The following is a 21,492-nucleotide window of genomic DNA, read 5'->3' as shown; positions in this document are numbered from 1 at the left end:
TTAAATTATAGGTATTAGAATTTCCTTTCAAATTTGGCTGTTACTGAACGTAACGAATGTGAATTCATCCGAAGTTACGAATGATCCGAAATAATAAATGCCGGATCCAAGGAAATGGAACGTAATAAAATAATAATAAACAATAAAAACGTATGATTTTTATTAATATTTATTATTATTAATTAGTTACATTCCATTTGTTTAGATAGGGCATTTGTTATTTCAGATCATTCGTAACTTTGGATAAATTCGTATTCGTTACGTTCACTAACAGCCTAATTTGAAAGGAAATTCTAATACCTAAAATGTAATAGTTAGCTATTATTAGTTACTTATTATTTTGGATTTTCTCATTTCTGGATTTTCCTTCTTTCGAATTTCCAATTTTTTTAATTTTCGCATTTTCGAATTTCGATCTTAACGAATGACCCGAAAAAACAAATGAAACGTAAACACACTAATTTTTTTCGGCAGTGCGCATGTTTAAGGAGTGTGTCTATAGGAATGTTTGACCTTTATTGCCATCCCAGTCTTAGTCTGTAGAGTTCAATATTGAGTTGGCCCACCTTTTGCAGCTATAACAGCTTCAACTCTTCTGGGAAGGCCGTCCACAAGGTTTAGGAGTGTGTCTATGGGAAGGTTTGACCATTCTTCCAGAAGCGCATTTGTGAAGTCAGGCACTGATGTTGGATTAGAAGGCCTGGCTTGCAGAATGAACACATCCCAAATGTGTTCTGTCAAATTGAAGTGCAGACCAATCAGGTTCCTCCACCCCAAACTCTCTCATCCATGTCTTTATGAACCTTGCTTTGTGCACTAGTGTGCAGTCATGTTGGTAAAGGAAGGGGCCGTCCCCAAACTGTTCCCATAATGTCGAGAGCATGAAATCATCCAAAATTTGTTGGTATGCTGACACCTTAAAGGGGATGTAAAGGTTCGTCATGGTACTTGCCTACGGCCACATCACCCTGAAAGCACCTGATCTCGTCTGATCTCAGAGGTTAAGCAGGGTCGGGCCTGGTTAGTACCTGGATGGGAGACCGCCTGGGAATACCAGGTGCTGTAGACTTTTTTTTTTTTTTTGGGAGTCCTTGTATCTATTTTTCTAGTCTTCTCCCAAGCTATCTTCAAGAGAGTTAAGGCCAGCCATGGCACTCGCCTACGGCCACATCACCCTGAAAGTGCCCAATCTCGTCTCAGCTCGGAGGCTAAGCAGGGTCGGGCCTGGTTAATACCTGGAAGGGAGACCGCCTGGGAATACCAGGGGCTGTAGGCTTTTTTTTTTTTTTTTTTGGGAGTCCTTGTATCTATTTTTCTAGTCTTCTCCCAAGCTATCTTCAAGAGAGTTAAAGCCAGCCATGGTACACGCCTATGGCCACATCACCCTAAATGCACCCGATCTCGTCTTAGCCCGATCTATGTTATGTTATGTTATGTTATGTACACTGCACTATACAGACAATCCACTGACATACTACAATTATACTACTGTAGAACTGCACTGACGCACTACAATACACTGCAGTAAAACTGACACTACAGTGAAAATCCACGGTCACACTATCACTATATTCACACTACACTGACACACTAACTTGCTAGTTGCAATGAACAGAGCCCTGTTCTATCTATCTCTACTCCACCATCACACTGCAAATGGCTCCACTGGGAAGGAACCTTTTATAGTGTGGGGTGGGTCCATGACCCATGAGCGATGATTGGGCAATCATGTCTCACAGTGCTTCATTGCTTCTACCAATCAGGGCTTAGAATGCACTGAGTGGCACACAGTGCACTGTGGGGAATTCAGCAGGTTGAAGAAATGGTCGAATGCCCTGCCAATTCAGTTGTTCGCTGAACGGGCGAACAACCAATGTTCGAGCCAAACTTTTGCTTGGGTCGAACTGTTTGCACAACACTAGCTTTTAGATAACATATGTCTGATATCTGGAATGGGTCTCCCTCTCCATACATATGCATAGGACCCTTTGGCTTAAATGCTGCTCTGCTGAGCACTAATGGCAGAAACGCTTATTGCATATGACTTTTCATGGCAAATAACTTTTTGATGCTTCTTTGTGCAACATTATCAAGAATGACATAAAGGGAAATAGCATCCTTTTTGAGGGGCACCAAGCTAGAATACCAAGATTTACATCTGCTCCACGTCTCAGGGTTTCCATTCAAAACTGTTCACTGTCCTCAAAGCAAAAAGGGGCATTTCCCCCATTTTTTGGACCTACATGCTCTCAATTATTTAACTGGAGCACAGAAATTCCACATGGAATCTATCCGAACAGACATTTTTTACCCTCAACCATGAAGACCTTCTGGCCTCTGTGGATATCAAGGATGCCTACTTGCATAACCATACCTTTCCAGCACATCAATACTACCTGTGTCACGATCAGGTGTCAGGCTTGAAGACCAGTAGCAATAGCAGTTGTAGAAGGGGTATACAGGCAGTCACTTCTGGTAGATGACACAGGCTCCCCTGAGGTGCGGAATCTAAGTACTAGCTGGTTTTCCCCAGAGCTCCTGATGGTGGAGATGGATTTAGCTGCAAGCTAGTACCAGGTCACGGTCCTCAAGTTTGCCCCACCAGGGTGTGAGCAAGCCAGGGTCCAATAGCGGATAAACAGACAAGGATGAATCAGCAGCGGTCAGTAAACAAGCCAAGGGATCAATCACGAGTGGCTGCAGGTTGGGATCAAGCAGTAGAGTAGTCAAGGAACAAGCCAAGGGTCAATCACAAGTGGCAGCAAATACAGATGGCATCTGGGCAGACAAATAGCTGGGAAGGCACAATAACCTGGCCAAGAGAAAGTGCTGAGACAAGGCTTTTATAGGAAGTTCATAGGTTCATAGGAAGAGCAAGGGGTTCAAGGTTCAGCTGCAAGAAGAGTAGTTTAATGGATCATATAGGTTTAACCAGCAGATCAGGCAGGGAACTGTCCAGCATCCTAGATAGCTCCGGGGAAAGAGACAATGCCAGACATAGAAGAGGTACCAGGTCCTGACAACCATTTTTCTTCTGTGAATACACAACATTACCAGTTCATTGCTCTTTCCTTCTCCCTGTCCACTGCATTGGGGTATTTATAAAAGTGTTCTTGTACTTGCTCTCACTGTGTTTGTTCACAGTGCATTCCCATAGTGAGATACCTAGATGATCTTCCGATCAGCCTGGGCCTTGTCTGTCAATATCCATTAAACCAGCTCAGATTCAGCTGGGTTCTGAACCTTCAAAACTCACAGCTGGAACTGACTCATCACCTTGAGTATCTTGACCTCCTACCAGATGTGGCTCAATCCAGGGTTATTATTTTGGCAAGAAAAACTCTGTTCTAGCCACTCCCAGGTTTGAACTCTGTAGTCCAAGAGCTGACCAACCCCAAAGCTTTCACTTGAGGGTTCTGGGCACCTTCCCTGCAGTTTTTAATGTACTTATTAATTACTTATGTGTCAGGTCACCCGTGGCCAGGTGATAAGTGCACCCCGTTGGGGTCAGGGATGCACTACAGGGTAGTGAACCCTATAGCCGACTGCTGCTAACAGAGAGGAAGCGTGAACCCAAGATCACCCAGGACGCGGAGTCTAAGACCCAGTTTTGTGTTCACCAGAGCCTCTGGTGGTGAGGATGGCCTTGGCCGCAACTGGATCCAGGTCGCGACCCCGGAGATCCCCTAGGTCACACTCCGCAGGGAGAGAGGGTAAGCAGCCAGCAGGACAAACGGTGATGATGGGTAGGCCGAGGTCAGGGCAACAGGCAGACAAGGGTAACCGAGGACAGGCAAATGGTCAGGGGCACAGGCAATAAGGAGAAGTCAGGGACAAGCCAAAAACAGTACACAGGAAGATGATCGTAGCACACTTGCAGACAGGAACTAGCAAATTACACTGTTGAACAGCACTGCAGACCTGTAGAGCAACAGTTAATATAGACTTCCTGGGATGGCCTGGGTGGGGCCATACAGGAAAAGGAAGTGATAAAAAGGGAACCAGAACAGGGTCAGGTCTCTAATGAACAGATGGAAAACACAAGTAGATTTGTACTCTACGGTTGACACTCAAGGCCACTCACTCCATTCTCTTCAGGTAAGGACTGGCTCACAGTCCACAGTTTCTGCATCTACCCGGTCCACTGATACCTATTATGTTATGCATTACTATATTGCGATGATCAATTCTGCTCTATATACCTTGTTATATTTATATCTATGGTCAATATTTCCTGACGAAGCCCTTCTGGGCGAAACTAGTAGAACCTCAATACGTGGGTTGTGATGAAGACCATTTGCATCTATATGCATGTGCAGTATTATTTCTATATTCTAGTCTAAATGTTTTTAATATGTACTAAATATTTATTGTTTGTTCTCTACTTTTTCTACTTTTTGTAAAAATACATTTTTGATATATAAATGAAATTCGTCGTTACGACTTTAATGATTGAGGTTTGACCAGGCCTACACACATTCATATATCAATATAGCGTATACATTCATTCATCATGCTTTAATTAAAGTCCCACAACTTCTTCCTGTCATAAGGAAATACCCCTAAACAGATGGATAACACAGGTAAGCTGCCAGGCTATTGCATATCCATGACATTATGTAGTTTTAATTACTAAGAAACAATTAAATTTAGTGTGACTTCATAAAATCTAGTATGATACATTTTATAATTTTCTTGTCATTCTTGGTGGCTTTATCTGGTATATATATATATATATATATATATATATATATATATATATATATATATATATATATATATATATATATATATATATATGTAATCCTAATTTAACAATTCATGTTTAAACACAATCTCAAGGTTCCATTTATGCTCTAAGGGGCTGATTAAAAGAACTTTGACAGCTTCAGAAAATAAATAAGAAAATTCTATTAAGACATGAAAACAAATGTGCTCAAAAGTACACTAATTGCAATTATTGTAGAGAAAGACACCTGGTAACACCGCTAGTGGTTTTAATGAATCTATCTTGTTTTCATTCTTTGGTCCCAAGTGGGTAGATCTATTTATTACATATAGAAGGTCTTGAGGAAGCCTATCACAATTGGTCATGATGATCTAAGGACCACAAAACGTTATACCTCGTGTCAGTAATTCAATCATTACCTGCTTGATACTTCCCCAGTAAACCTAAATATCTTTTTTTGCATGGTAAGGTAAAGCAGGGTAAGGTAAAATAGTTTATAAATATTCATAGTACATATAGATTAATATATTAGTAATATGTTATACAATTAATGATGATTATAGTCATGTTATATTTATCAGGAGCAGTATATATCCTTTAATATTACACACAAAAATGGTCATTCCAGCTAAACAGATATTTTAATTTTGGGAAACAGTTCACAACTTCCTTCAGTTTTGTCCTTCTTTAAAAGTGCTTTGACAAGATCTATGGGCCTAATCCTCAAAAGGGATACGCCGGCGTATCTACTGATACGCCGTCGTATCCCTGTTTCTATCTATGGAACTGATCCACAGAATCAGTTTCACATAGATAGGCAGAAGATCCGACATGTGTAAGGGACTTACACTGTCGGATCTTAGGATGCAGTACCGCAGCCGCCGCTGGGGGCATTTCTCGTCGGAATGCCGCTTCGGGTATGCAAAATAGCACTTATGGAGATCCACAAAGCTTTTACGCTTTGTTTTTTCTCCGTAAGTATTAGTTTGCCGTCGCAATATTAGGGCTGCTTTAACAAGGCCTAAACTGTTTAGACCTTGTAAAAGTAGACCCTTCTATTCCGCGTCGCTGTCTTTTTTTTTTTCCAATTTTTTTTTTCCCGCCGCAACTCGTATTTTTTTTTTTTTACGCCCGTCGCGATTCTCAAAACCCGGCGCAACGTAAAACCGCGCAAAGCACGTCAGGAAAATGACGTCGGGAGCATGCACAGTACGTCCGGCGCAGGAGCGCGCCTAATTTAAATGGGATTTGCCCCATTAAATTAGGAACGCCTTGCGCTGGCCGGATTTAAGTTACACCGCTCAAAATTTCTAGGTAAGTGCTTTGTGGATCGGGCACTTAGTTAGAGATTTTGCGGCGGTGTAACTTAAATAGCAAAAGTTACGTTGCGCCGGGTTTTTGAGGATTAGGCCCTATACTCCTCTCTACCTTTCTTATACACCTGAATTCCCCAGGTACACGCATCTGCCACAATAATATTGAAGATAATTAGTTGTCACTGTTGTCACGGCTAATATTTCAGATGGAAGATGCTGTACACTTGCTGTGGAGGTTTTTATTCTACCTTTTAGTCTTTGTAATTTTTGTATATTATAGAAAATACAACTGAAGGTGTTAAAACATGCAAATAAACCTCCTAAACTTCCAGGTGAACAGGAACTGCACTAGAAAATATGACAAATAAATCTTGCTGCTCAAATATGAGGGCTGTACAAAAAGTAATGCAAAAATGGGCATAACTTTTTTTTTAAACTAGGTCAATCAAATTCCACATGTTGGTAGTGTATTGCTTTCTCTATAGTAACTCTTCTTTTTTTCAGTACAGGTAAATAACAGATTCCAAGCAGAAATAACATGATGCCATTGGATTCTTGATGAAGGATTGTGCAGTCTGTCCAACATCCACAGTAGGCTACAGAATGTTTATGGAGTTGGCACCATTGACAAGAGCAGTGTCTTGTCATCAGTGGGCTAGATTCAGGTAGGGGCGCGCAATTTAACAGCGGCGCAGCGTATCGTATTTACGCTTTGCCGCCGCAACTTACAGGAGCAAGTGCAGTATTCACAAAGCACTTGCTCCGTAAGTTGCGGCGGCGTAGCATAAATGGGGCCAGCGTAAGCGCGCGTAATTCAAATATGTAAGGGGGCGTGTTTTATGTGAATGTGTGTTGACCTGACGTGATTGACATTTTGTACGAACGGCGCATGCGCCGTCCGTGTACATATCCCAGTGTGCATTGCTCCAAATGACGTCGCAAGGACGTCATTGGTTTCGACTTGAATGTAAATTACGTCCAGCCCTATTCGCGAACGACTTACGCAAACGACGTAAAAAATTAAAAAATCGAAGCGGGAACGACGTCCATTGAGTGCGCCTCATAGAAGCAGGCACAACGTTATGCCGAAAAAGCCTTACGCAAACGACGTAAAAAACGAACGCCAGGTGCATGTACATTTGTGAATCGGCGTATCTAGGTAATTTGCATACTCTCCGCCGAAAACGAAGGGAGCGACACCTAGCGGCCAGCGTGAGAATGCACCCTAAGATACGACGGCGTAAGAGACTTATGCCAGTCGTATCTTAAGCTAATGTCGGCGTATCTAGCTTTCTGAATACAGAAAGTAGATACGCCGGCGCAGCTTTGCTGAATCTAGCCCTCTGTAGCCTTTTGTGGATGTCACCTAGACAAACAGTCGTCAAGAACTCAGGACACATTGCTTCTGCTTGGAATCCATTATTTGCCTGCAATTACATAGTTACATAATTAGGTTGAAAAAAAGCGGCCTAGTCCTGCAGACTCCTTTATTTTACCCCCCCCCCTTTCTCTTCCTTTCGGTTTTTCTTTTTACTTCTTTCTGTTTTTGATTCACTACTATGTTTTCGAAACTCTCGTTATTAGCTTGATATTTATTTGTATTAGCCGAAATTCTAACTTAGGAACTTATTAATACAAGACGTTATTGTAATGAGAATCGCTTTATAGCTTCTTGACTATATGTTATCGATAGTAACTAAAACATTTTTATCAAATATGGTATCAGTTAAAATCTTCAGTAGATTAATATACTATTGTATATGCGCAAAAGAGTTTCTCCCATATGTGATTTTTCTGAATCACATAATAAAGATATTTTGACAAGGAAAAAAAAGACACAAGTCCATCTAGTTCAACCAAAAAAAGTACAAACTCATATAGACAATCCTTCACCCACTGTTGATCCAGAGGAAGGCAAAAAAAATCCATGCTCCAATTTGCTACAGAGAAGCAATTGGATTTTCCCTGGATCAACTTTACCTTTATAATGTTAGTACCCATTTATATTATAGGTACTATGGCTTGTCTGAACCACCCCTGAAGGGAGTCTATACCACATTTCCACAGCTCTTATTTTGAAGAAACCTTTCCGTATTTGTAGATTCCATTTTTTTTTTTTTTTTAGATGCAAAGAGTGCCCCCTTGTCCTCTGTGATGACCTTAAAGCGGAGGTCCACACAAAAATTGACGGACATTCGCTTTAAAGTGAAAAACTCAACACCAAGTTCACTATATGGACCACTTATGTATTTGTACATGTTGAGCATATCCCCTCTTATTCTCCTCTTCTCAAGAGGGAATAGATTTAGTTCCTCAATGACAAAGAAGACGATTTACTATAGAGGACGAGTTACTCTAAGGCTCCATTCACACCTAGGCGTTTTTACGCCCGACGCTATTGCAGCCTGCAATACGCTGGAGGGGTGATTTAACATTGTCGGCTATGGAGATGGTTCACATCTCCACGCCGAACGCCGAAACGCTGTACGCCTAAAGCTCAAAACAAGTCCCGGACCCTTTTTTTCAGGCGGCTTTCGGCGTTCGGCATAGCCGACAATGTTTCAATCACCCCTCCGGCGTATTTTACGACGCGTTTTGTCGCGGCAAATCGCGGGACAAAACGCCGTGTTCAGGTGTGAATGCAGCCTAACAACATGTGAAATTTGAATGACCTATGTAAGTTTATAAAAAGGCTAAGCCCACTTTTGCTCTACTTTCAGTAGAACCTTCATATGTAAGAGATATAAAAGGCGAATGTCTGACAGCCTTACCAGGCTCCAACTATATACTGTATATCAGTCACATTGACTGCTAACCCACTCAGATCTGATTTTATAGTCGTGAATTACATTAATAAGAACCATTTAGCAAGTTTATATTCTTCCTGCTGCAGAAAAATAAGTGAACATACATGTTACATACATGCCAACAGTCACGATTTTATCTGGACATTCACAGGCTTCAGATCCATGTCCCGGGCTGAGCCTGTCCCGGTAAAAATCCCAGAAGATCGCTTTTGTCTTGGGCAGGGGCGGAATGGGCCGGAGGTCTGATCCCCCATGAAAAAAGTTTCTCCGCTCCCCCGTCACCCATATAGTATGCTGGGTGGGCTGGGAGTCTGGATTAAGTGAGGGAGGAATTTAACAGCCAGCTACTGGCTGAGGAGGTAGGAGGTGGGCTGCAGCGCATTCTAGCCATTGGGTGCACTGTCTATTATTGTCCATGTGCAAGCAGCTGCTGTGGAGCCGCATTACTGCAAATGAGAAACAGAGCAGAAGTGTCTTATGTATGTGCCTGTAACAGTATTGAAATGTATGTAGAACACACTGTAGGGAACCTGGATGTAATAGTAGGCAGCAGCTGTCTCTCTCTCTCCTTTATCTCTTTCTACATCCATTTTTCCTTCCCTCTTTCTTTTTCTCCCGCTCCATCCCTCTTTCTTTCCTTCTCTCTTTGAATAGAGGGATTGAGAGGGTAGGGGATTACCGCGGTGCCAATTATAGAAACCAGACATATTATTATATCAAAAGTAGAAAATTTTATTCAGTTTATACAAGGTTAAAATCAGATTTACAACATTGGATTGTGGGAGCTGTATGTAGAGACAAGGTTGTTGACTAAGTCTACCCTACTAGTTTCGCCAGACACTGGCTTCCTCAGGGGATTTAGGACTAGATCGTCTCAATAGAAGGCTCTAAAATAGAACAAAACAGTTTTAACAGTTTCATTATTTACAATAAAGTCTACAAATCATTGTTGTTATACGTTATACGGCTTGAAATTATACGGCTTGAAATTTATTGTATGACAACAATGATTTGTATGTGGAAAGTGAAAAAATGTGCATACCAAAAAAATATGTTCTAGAGCAGCAGCTAACTCAAAAATGTTATACAACATAAAAACGGATGATAATACAAAGGGAGTTGCGCTAAAAAAAGGAATATATGGGTGACCATATGAAAAAAACAGAAATAAAAAAGTTGTGCTAGAGACACCTCTTAGTAATGACCAAAAAGGTCAACCTAAATACAAAGTCCCAATAAGTGTACACATGTAACACAGGTGAAACAAATATATAAAAATCCAAAAGGAATAAATAAGTTCAATTCTGTGAATAGTGTTGGATCGATTCTTGTGGAAAATGCTGGATCTGTATCCGGGTAAACACATTCAAGCTGACCCTTACCAGAAGTATAGATCCCAAGGATCAAAATAAGCCATCCACGATGTAACCAATGAAAAGATCCAATCTAGATTGGTGCAGAAAATCCAGCTTCAAAGGACTCGACCCAGTAAGAAAGGAAAAACAAAAGAAAAAACAATAGTGCAAAAACGTATGATGAACGGACACTATGGCTAACTCCCAGTGACTAGTAATGACAGACACTGTGAAGGGAAGAAGGAGCACCACCACCAGAGTGAACACACTGACCCTTACCGGAACCAGGCGACCCTCTAGGGATCAATATTGCATAATAGTGTGTTAGCGGTGATTAGCGAAGAAGCGTTCCAACAAGGTCCTTTAAAATCCAGGGATCAGGTAGCCAGGTCACATGAAAAATATACAGACTCTAATAGTGAAGTACCGCCAGGATTTTTAATAAAATAAGGTAAGTAGAACACTTACAGTTAAGACGTTTTAAAACAGCAAGTAAATAGTAGCCGGCCGGCAAACAAACGAGGCACGTCCTCAATACGCGGTGACGTCAGCACGACAACCTCCCAACGTTTCGTCTTCGAGTAGACCGTGATCAAGTCTGGCTACCTGATCCCTGGATTTTAAAGGACCTTGTTGGAACGCTTCTTCGCTAATCACCGCTAACACACTATTATGCAATATTGATCCCTAGAGGGTCGCCTGGTTCCGGTAAGGGTCAGTGTGTTCACTCTGGTGGTGGTGCTCCTTCTTCCCTTCACAGTGTCTGTCATTACTAGTCACTGGGAGTTAGCCATAGTGTCCGTTCATCATACGTTTTTGCACTATTGTTTTTTCTTTTGTTTTTCCTTTCTTACTGGGTCGAGTCCTTTGAAGCTGGATTTTCTGCACCAATCTAGATTGGATCTTTTCATTGGTTACATCGTGGATGGCTTATTTTGATCCTTGGGATCTATACTTCTGGTAAGGGTCAGCTTGAATGTGTTTACCCGGATACAGATCCAGCATTTTCCACAAGAATCGATCCAACACTATTCACAGAATTGAACTTATTTATTCCTTTTGGATTTTTATATATTTGTTTCACCTGTGTTACATGTGTACACTTATTGGGACTTTGTATTTAGGTTGACCTTTTTGGTCATTACTAAGAGGTGTCTCTAGCACAACTTTTTTATTTCTGTTTTTTTCATATGGTCACCCATATATTCCTTTTTTTAGCGCAACTCCCTTTGTATTAACAATGATTTGTAGACTTTATTGTAAATGATGAAACTGTTAAAACTATTTTGTTCTATTTTAGAGCCTTCTATTGAGATGATCTAGTCCTAAATCCCCTGAGGAAGCCAGTGTCTGGCGAAACTAGTAGGGTAGACTTGATCAACAACCTTGTCTCTACATACAGCTCCCACAATCCAATGTTGTAAATCTGATTTTAACCTTGTACAAACTGAATAATATGTTCTACTTTTGATATAATAATATGTCTGGTTTCTATAATTGGCACCGCGATAATCCCCTACCCTCTCAATCCCTCTATTCAATCTAACCAGGGATGAGGTGCCGTATATTTAGGAGGACCTTCGATCACTAACCTCTCCTTCTTTCTTTGCTTCTCTCTCTCTCCTTCTTTCCTTCTCTCTCTGCTTCTTGCCCCGCCCCCATTTAAAATAAGACTCATACAGACAAAAAAGTGTTCCTATAATGTTTTGGAGAATGATGATAACTATGCTAGTTATGGTGAAAGTGGGTCAGAAATGTTTTTAAAGCTGAATTTAAGACAGAGATAAACGACACACATTAATGCAGCTCTCTAATGTTTAATACGGCATTCCATTTTTTTGTTAATGCAAGCATAGTATTTTTGTTGAATGCAAGAAGTGCAGATTAAGTTCATTGGCTGAGTGTTTTTGGCACTAAATAACTATTCTGTTAATCACTTTAAGCGAAAGTAAACCTATTGGTTTGATAGTTTCAAATGACAGTTAGAGAGGAAGTAAACCCAGGAAAAAAAAAACCTATAAGACAAATGCATTATGAGCTATGCATGGCATACTAGCTCATTATGTATTTCTTACCTCCGATCGAAGTCGCAGCAGCGGACATCTTGCCCAGGGGGTTACTTCTGCGTATGGCGGCTCCGGCGCTCAGATTGGCTGGAGCCGCAATGACGTCACTCCTGCGCATGCGCGTGGGAGCCGGCAGTGATGGCACGGCCTCAATGAGGAATGGCACACTACAGTGTGCCTATGCCGCTTGTCTATGACGCATGCGCTGTAGACAGCGGCGCCCGTGATTATAGTAAAACTGTGGAGGTTTTGGAGATATTTCAAGCACCTACAGGTAAGCCGGAAATTCTGGCTGTCACATTGGTTGTGCTCTCAGCCAAACTGTCAACCAAAACTGTCAAGCCAACCAATGGCTGGTGTCATAACAGATCACATGTGCAGCATCATGGCAATTGCAGTTTAGACAGATGCATTGATGGCAGCTTTTTATTGTAGCTTTAATACTATAGGTTGGTGGCTCTGTGCAAAATTCCCTCTGGGTAGGGGTTGGGTGCATTCACTAGTGGCGCAATGCTTCAACTGTGATTAGTCACAGCAGAAGCCAATCAGCAGGTGCCGGCCAATAGATAACGGCAGATCATCGATGAGACACACTGGATGGAGCTATGCATATGTAAACCATGCAGAACTCCGCCCTGTCGGCAGTTGGATTTTGTTTTCCTGCAAAGCAGGGAATAAAATCCAGCACATTAGTGAAGGCAGCACACTGTACACACAAAAACACTAGTTTGGTACACATTTAACCCTTTGATCATCCTGGATCTTTTTTTAGACAGTGAACCCACCCCGGGCCCAATCACTCTCCCCTATAACGCGCGGATGTCCTGGTCCGCCTGGGAGCCCCCGGGGGATTGCGGCGGTGTCGCCATGGTCGGATGAAGAGCCTCCAGCGGCTCCGACGGTCTATTAGGTGATGCCTGGGGGACAGGGATGAATCCTGCTCTGGATGGTCACGGGCCTCTGTGGAGTCTCCACGTGCGGTGCCACGTGGTGCCGTCGCCCGGGCTCCGGGAGAGTTCCCTGGCTGGAGCTGAAAATAACAGTGCAAATCACCGGCAGACACGCTGGATGGGGTCACTCAGGTGGTAGCTCTTGTCCTCTGTCTTCTGGCAGCTTGCATGCTGATTTTAATGTCGTTTTTGGCCGGTTAAGGAAGGGCCAGGCCGGGAGCTCAAGCAAAAAGCAGCCTCACACAGCCATGTCCAGGCCACACCCCCATGTGCTTAAGTTTACATAGGTTTACCATATCTACCAACATTTAGGCCCCATGCTCACAGGGCATTTGAATTTCTCCTGAATGTCTTTTACTTCTGGCAGGAAAAAGCAGCTTAAATAACGTACCTAAAGCCATGTTTAGGCACATAAAGCATTCAAGGATTTATGGATTCCATTGGCGAAAATATTAATTTATTCTTGCCATTGGAATTAATTAGTCTAGCGTTTAGGCTAGTTTAAATGTGTTTAGGCATATCAAGCCTTTTTTTTTAATGCCCAAAAGCTACTCACCTGAACATACTGGAGGTTCTGCACATGTGCCGATGCAGTGCAGAACCTTGGGATGCAGCAACGTTCTTCATCACATCTGTAGACAAATGCCTCAGGGGTCAATGTCCCATATACCAGTGTGTGCGCATGCTCAGGAAACCCCACTCATGCACAGATGTGCCACAGGTCTCTGAACCCAAAGACAAAGCTGTGTGGGAAAGGAGGGGCGGGGCCAGTATAACGAGGAACTAAAGTTCCGCTTTAACCTTATTATTATCTTTATGTGGTGAAATTTTTGGAATGCTTATAGAATTTCCAAAACTACAAATAATTATATATTTGTCTTTTTCCTAGCCTTGTGGAATAATTTTGATGCCAATATGGCACTACCTTTGTTTTATTTATCAAGAGCAACGTGGTTCAAAATTTTGATCTAATGGTGTATTTGTAAATGTCCTTAATCTATATGTGAAAGCAGAGTTTCCAAAATATTTAACATTTTTATTTGGATATTATTTATAGCTAAACATATAATTTGTGCAAAAATGATTGCCCAAACAGCATTTACTAATCAGTCTGTCATTGAATTCATTATAGTAGGTTTCACAGAAATTACTGGCAAGTACAATAACACTTTACTTTTGTTGCTGTTTATTTTTCTCTATATTTTTATCACTTTTGGAAATGGAATTATAGTGCTTGTGATTATTTTTGAGCCTCACCTTCATACACCTATGTACCTTTTTATCTGTACCCTGTCAGTGGTTGAGATATGCATTGTCACAACAGTCTACCCAACACTGATGGCTCTTTTCTTTGAAGGAAAGGCATACATCTTATTTGATAATTGTTTTTTGCAAATGTACGCTTTTGATGCGTTTTTAGTCACAGAGAATTATCTTCTGACTGCGATGGCTTTTGATCGGTATGTAGCTATTTGCAAAGCTCTTCGATATCACACCATTATGACCTTAAAGACCTGTAAGATTTTGATATGTTCATGTTGGGTACTTGGTCTCCTCAGCCCATTAGCCATGATCATCCTGGTTTACAGATTACCTTACTGTGGACCCAATGTAGTTGAGCATATCTTCTGTGATTCATCTCCATTGTTGACACTTGCTTGTTCCATTAGTGATCTTCATATTGCAATGGATTTATCTGTTAGTTCATTTACAATCATTTTGAATTCCATTTTTATTGTTTTTATATACTCAAATATATTGTTTATCATAATGAAGATGAGAACATCGCTGGAACGGAAAAAGGCATTCTCCACTTGTATGTCTCATCTAATTATGTCGCTTGTTTTCTACGGAAGTGTCGCTTTTATGTACATACAACTTCAGCAGAGTTACTCTGCAGAGTATGACTTAGCATCCGCTATCCACCAGTCAGTCCTGACCCCACTCTTGAGTCCTTTTATTTACAGTTTTCGAAACAAAGAAATTAAGAGCTCTCTTAAGAGGTTGCTTAAGATCAAGAGTTGAACATTGCACAGCCCTGGGAACAATTAGTAAAGATCTGGGGGCAGATCCACAAAGGAAGTACACCAGCGTATCTATTGATACGCCAGCGTAATTTCAAAATTCCTGCGTCGTATCTTTGTTTTGAATCCTCAAAACAAGATACGACGGCATCTGGGTTAGATCCGACAGGCGTACGTCTTTGTACGCCTTCGGATCTTAGATGCAATTTTTCGGCGTCCACTGGGTGGCGTTCCCGTTGTAATCCGCGTCGAGTATGCAAATTAGCTATTTCCGACGATCCACGAACGTACGACTGGCCATCGCATTTTTTTACGTTGTTTCCGTTCGGCTTTTTCCGGCGTATAGTTAAAGCTGCTATCTGGTGGCGTACTCAATGTTAAGTATGGCCGTCATTCCCGCGTATAATTTTGAAAATGTTACGTCGTTTGCGTAATTTGTCCGTGAATGGGGCTGGACGCCATTTACGTACACGTCGAAAACAATGACGTCCTAGCGACGTCATTTGGAGCAATGCACCCTGGGAGTTTTGACGGACGGGGCATGCGCAGTTCGTTCGGCGCGGGGACGTGCTTCATTTAAATGAAACACGCCCCCTACCCGCCCAATTTGAATTCCGCGCCCTTACGCCGCAAGAGATACACTACGCCGCCGTAACTTACGGTGCAAATTCTTTCAGGATTCAAAGGAAAGCAAAGTAAGTTACAGCGGTGTAGCGTATCTTACATACGCTGTGCCCTGCGCCGATGTCTGTGGATCTGCCCCCTGATGTCTGAGCTCCTGTGCTTCGATTTTGATAAAGGGAGATGAGGGGAGAATAAGATATACATTTTTATCAATGATCAAGGTAGCTGTACACTGTGAACAGCCCTGGTACCTTGTGATCGCTGTGACCAATAACAGTGATCACGGTTACAGTAGTAAAGAAGTCTGTCATTCATGATGCCTTGTGTACTACTTTGTGATTTCTGTGATAGATCACAGTGATCACTTGGTACCAGGGCCAATTACAGCAGTCCTGTACCATGTGACAGCTGTGACCAATCACAGTAGTAAACAGTGTTACAAGTTGCTTATTGCAGTGAGTATCACTGTAATAAGCAATCAAAGTGAGAAAAAAAATCTTTGATCACCCCCCAGATTAGTACAGTTTCACTATTGTGACACTGCATGGCTTTGGAGACAGTATGTAAAAAAAAAAGTTATAAACCACTTTTTGCTACAGCCAAATATTTCACATTTTGACTCATCAGTCCAGAGACCCTTCTGCCATTTTTCTTCACCCCAGTTCCTATGTTTTTGTGCATAGTTGAGTTGCTTACCCTTGTTTGAATTTCCTATGCATGAAAACATAGGAACTAGGGTGCAGAAAACGGCAGCAACTACTCTAAACCGAGGAGTCAAAATTTGAAATAATTAGCTGTAGCAGGAGGCAGTTTGTTCATGAAGAGCGGTACAATAATGTCAACAGTGAAGCATGGTGAAGATTCTTTGGGGCGCATTTCTGCAAATAGAGTTGGAGATTTGGTCACGATCAATGATGTCCTCCATGCTGAGAAATACAGGGAGATATTAATCCATTATATCATAGCATCAGGGAGGGGTTTGATTAGCCCCAAATGTATTCTGCAGCAGAACAACGACTACAAACACACAGCCAATGTTTTTAAAGTGGAGGTTCACCCAAAAAATAAATTTTTAACGTTAGATTGAGGCTAATTACGGGAAGCAGAATCAGGTTTTTTTTTTTTAAATCAATGCAGTACTTACCGTTTTCGAGATAGATGTTCTCCGCCGCTTCCGAGTATGGGCTGCGGGACTGGGCGTTCCTATTTGATTGACAGCCTTCCGACCATCGCATACAGCGCGTCACAAGTTTCCGAAAGTAGCCGAACGTCGGTGCGCAGGCGCCGTATAGAGCCGCACCGACGTTCGGCAACTCGTGACGCGCTGTATGCGACCGTCGGAAGGCTGTCAATCAAATAGGAACGCCCAGTCCCGAAGACCATACCCGGAAGCGGCGGAGAACATCTATCTCTAAAACGGTAAGTACTGCATTGTTTTTTTAAAAAAAACACCCGATTCTGCTTCCCGTAATTAGCCTCAATCTAATGTTAAAAAAAATTTTTCGGGTGAACTCCCGCTTTAAGAACTATCTTCAGTGTAAATAAAAACAAGGAGTCCTGGAAGTGATAGTTTGGCTCCCACAGTCATGATCTCAACATCATCGAGTCTGTCAGGATTACATTAAGGGACAGAAGGATATGAGGAAGCCTGCATCCACAGAAGATCTGTAGTTTGTTCTCCAAGATGTTTGAAACAACCTACCTGCTGAGTTTCCTTGAGTAACAGTTGAACCCTATCACAGCTCTGACTTGCAGGTGCCTGCTCATCTTGCCTCTCGGTAGAGGAGAAAACAAAAAGATGGCCAAACAGCACCGCTATCCAGCTAGCCAATGCAAAAATGTATTCCAATGATGACTGCCTACATTCAGCACGAGATACAGGAGTTGTTGACACTGCGGTGTGCGGCCGTCTTTTAGTTTTCTCCAGTGTGCAAGTAGAAGAAATGATGCTATTTTGAAGGCAAAGTGTGGTCACGTTAAATATTGATTTGATTGAATTTCTCTTCTGTTCATTTACCTTCCATTTAGTTAATTAATAAAAACACCTCTATTTCAGAAAGCATTCTTAATTTACTGCATTTTTTCATACCTGCCTAAAACATTTGTACAATACTATATTTATCTCTCATTTATCTCTCATCTGAAGAACATTGTAACAGAATAAATTGACAACATGTGTTACTGTGGTTAGAAATATGCTTGCTATTTTTTTCTGGTTTAAAATGGATTATTATTTGCAACAGGCACTAACTAATAGCTTAGCCTTGTCAACATATTAATGCCAGCATGGGAAGATAAAGTCATATTTAAAGCTTTACTCCTTAATAAGAAAATATAATCTAATTCTAATTACAAGAGTCATGTGTGTTATTTCTTAAAGCGGGAGTTCATCCGAAAAGCTATTTTTAACATTAGATTGATGCTCATTTTGTCAAGGGGAATCGGGTGTTTTTTTTTAAATCGAAGCAGTACTTACCGTTTTAGAGATAGATCTTCTCCGCCGCTTTCGGGTATGGGTCTTCGGGTCTGGGCGTTCCTATTTGATTGACAGTCTTCGGACAGTCGCATACATTGCGTCACGAGTAGCCGAAAGAAGCCGAACGTCGGTGCGGCTCTATACGGCGCCTGCGCACCGACGTTCGGCTACTTTCGGAAAATCGTGACGCGCTGTATGCGACCGTCGGAAGCCAGTCAATCAAATAGGAACGCCCAGTCCCGTAGCCCATACCCAGAAGCGGCGGAGAAGATCTATCTCTAAAACGGTAAGTACTGCTTCGATTTAAAAAAAAACACCCGATTCCCCTTTACAAAATGAGACTCAATCTAATGTTAAAAATTAGGTTTTTGGGTGAACCTCCACTTTAAATCTTGGTGTGCGTTGTGTATTTCTTCCATATCTGCAGTAATCCAGTTTGAAACTTTGCCTCTGTGGAAAATTGAACAGGTAGGACCTCTACCCCCTCAGACCAGCTTGGATAATAACCCAATTGCCACACCCAAAAGACACGGGATCAGTACTGAGAGATTTCTTCAAACACAAGAAAAAAGACAAGACAGCATTGCGCTCAAAGTGAAATCTTTTTAATCTTTTGCAAGGGTAGACATTATATAGTCATTATCATAGTGCAATCATAAAAGGGGGAGGGGGAGTGGTTAGTACAATGGGTATACATTTTATCATTATACAGTAGACATTTTGCCACCCTCAAGATGGCCGACATGAGTTTTGACCCTCTTAGTGTGGCTGACACAGTGTAAAGGTAGTGTCCAAAGTGGAGCTTGTGTGCTTGAGGATTCAGGCGAAAACTTAGTCAGGCAGATTAGGTTGACAACAGAACTGGCAAAATGGTACATGATCGAAATCCAGAGAGTGGCCAGGCAGGAAAAGGTCATACACGAGCTGGCGGTGAAGTACAAAATCAGCAGGCTACATAGTAGTCAGGAATTCAGGCAGAAGGTTAACACGATAAGATCACAAAGCAGTCACAACACCCAGGGAACTAATCCACATAAACTGGCGCTGAGTGATAGCGTCACTTCCTATTTATGGGCTGCATTGATTGGAAATTGTCCACAGCTGGCAGCAGGTGGGGCTAGTGAGTCCAAGGTAATGCTTAACACTGCAAGGACATTTCCAAAAGTCCACATCTCCTCTGTAGCACAACGTGCAAAAAAACATCAACAAGGAAAACCTGTGTGTGTTACCAACACCCCTATATAGAACATGAAAGAGAGAAATCCTCCAGGGTGGGGCTTTAACGGTAACAGCTCATTAAGTCAAAAAGCGTAATAATAGTAATAAAAGTTTATTATACAATAAATTTGGGCTGTTACTGATCAAAATTTTTGTGTTTGATTAATCTATTTTTTTTTAATCGATTAATTGACTAATTTCGATTAATTATAAAGCACATACAGATCCAACTACTTTTAGCTGATCTCCTTGCAGGCTGATTCCCAGTGCAGCTACCAACCACTGGAAAAATGGATAGCAGGATACCAAAAACACAAAGGCAGCGCTCGATGGGAATAGCATTCAAACTTTTATAGACTTCAAGTAGGTAACAAAATAAATATTGCACTGGAGATAAAATCGATGTAGCTACTAGTGTTGAGCAGAATATGCCATATTCGATTTCGCGATATATCTCGAATATATATTCGAATATTCGAGATATATTCGCTAAATTCGAATATTCGTGATATTTTATCGAAATTATTTGAATGCGATTTTTCGCTATTGCGAATGCGAAAATAATTGCGATTTTTTTAATAACTGCGGTAGGAGCGCTCTGATTGGCTTAGAATATTCGTGATATTTTATCGAAATATCGCAACATGCGAATGCGATATTTATTGCGCAATTTCGAGATATGCTGGAGGAGCGCTCTGATTGGCTCAGAATATTCGTGATATTTTATCGAAATATCGCAACATGCGAATGCGATATTTATTGCGCAATTTCGAGATATGCTGGAGGAGCGCTCTGATTGGCTCAGAATATTCGTGATATTTTATCGAAATATCGCAACATGCGAATGCGATATTTATTGCGCAATTTCGAGATATGCTGGAGGAGCGCTCTGATTGGCTCAGAATATTCCTGATATTTTATCGAAATATCGCAACATGCGAATGCGATATTTATTGCGCAATTTCGAGATATGCTGGAGGAGCGCTCTGATTGGCTCAGAATATTCCTGATATTTTATCGAAATATCGCAACATGCGAATGCGAAATTTATTGCAGATATTTCGAAAACTGCTGTAGCAGCACTCTGAAATCGAATATGTATGATATTTTAACCAAAATACATATTGCGATTGCGATTTTTCGATCGCGCATGCGCAATTGCGCGAACAACACGCGACCATTTCCTGGAGCCTTGCCAGTTTCCAACTTATGATCGCAGCGCAATCACACAGCAACATGGTTGGAAGCAATTTCACTAAGTCTGAGGAAAAGTTGCTGATTTGTGTAAGTATTTTGACCAGTGTTATTTCATCATCTTCAACTGCATTTTAGTCTAGTTTAAAAGTTAGTATATATGATCAGATATTAGTATTTCACAAAAAATGTGTCTCCTGCTTTTACAAAACTACAAGTCCCAGCATGCCTGGACAGCTGCAGACACCCTGGTTGGCAAATGTGTATTTAGGCACTTTTCCTTGTTATTTAGCATAATGAATTTAACATTTTATTGGACATAGGACGTATGCGAACGTCCTGACTTCAGTGTCCTCAAGGCCCAAGGACGTTCGAATACATATTGCCCTTTAGATGTTGCAGAACTACAACTTCCAGCATGCCTGGGAATGCTGGCACTTCTAGTATTGTAAGTTCTGCAGGCCCCCATTTTTCAGGCCTTTATGCACGGGTCTCTAAACTGTGGCACCCTAGATGCAGCAAAAGTAAAATTCTTAGCATGCACTGACAGACCGTGGCTGATGGGAGTAGTAGTTTTGCAACAGCTGGAGGTGGACTGGTCTTGAAACCCAGAGTTAGGTAACAAACCCGTAGTGTTTTGCAACCATTCTGCCTCCAGCTGGTTATTTTCTGTTGAAAAGCCTGTGGCGTGCAAAACACAACCCAAAAACTCCACCCGGTGCAAGGAAAAATT

At 41.6% G+C, this 21,492-nt stretch overlaps 1 non-coding gene and 1 pseudogene across 1 annotated transcript; both read left to right on the top strand.

Moving 5' to 3' along the window:
• Nucleotides 1–950: 950 nt before the first annotated feature.
• On the top strand, nt 951–1,069 carry LOC120921345. The gene has a single exon (XR_005744857.1). It is a non-coding gene; the product is annotated as a 5S ribosomal RNA (ribosomal RNA).
• An 88-nt stretch (nt 1,070–1,157) lies between these two features.
• Nucleotides 1,158–1,276, top strand: LOC120921350 (annotated as a pseudogene).
• The last annotated feature ends 20,216 nt before the right edge of the window (nt 1,277–21,492 follow it).

This window comes from Rana temporaria, chromosome 13 (assembly GCF_905171775.1).
Source record: "Rana temporaria chromosome 13, aRanTem1.1, whole genome shotgun sequence".
NCBI classification, from domain to species: domain Eukaryota; kingdom Metazoa; phylum Chordata; class Amphibia; order Anura; family Ranidae; genus Rana; species Rana temporaria.
The sequence above is the reverse complement of the archived record's forward strand: the minus strand, read 5'-3'. Positions and strand labels throughout refer to the sequence as shown.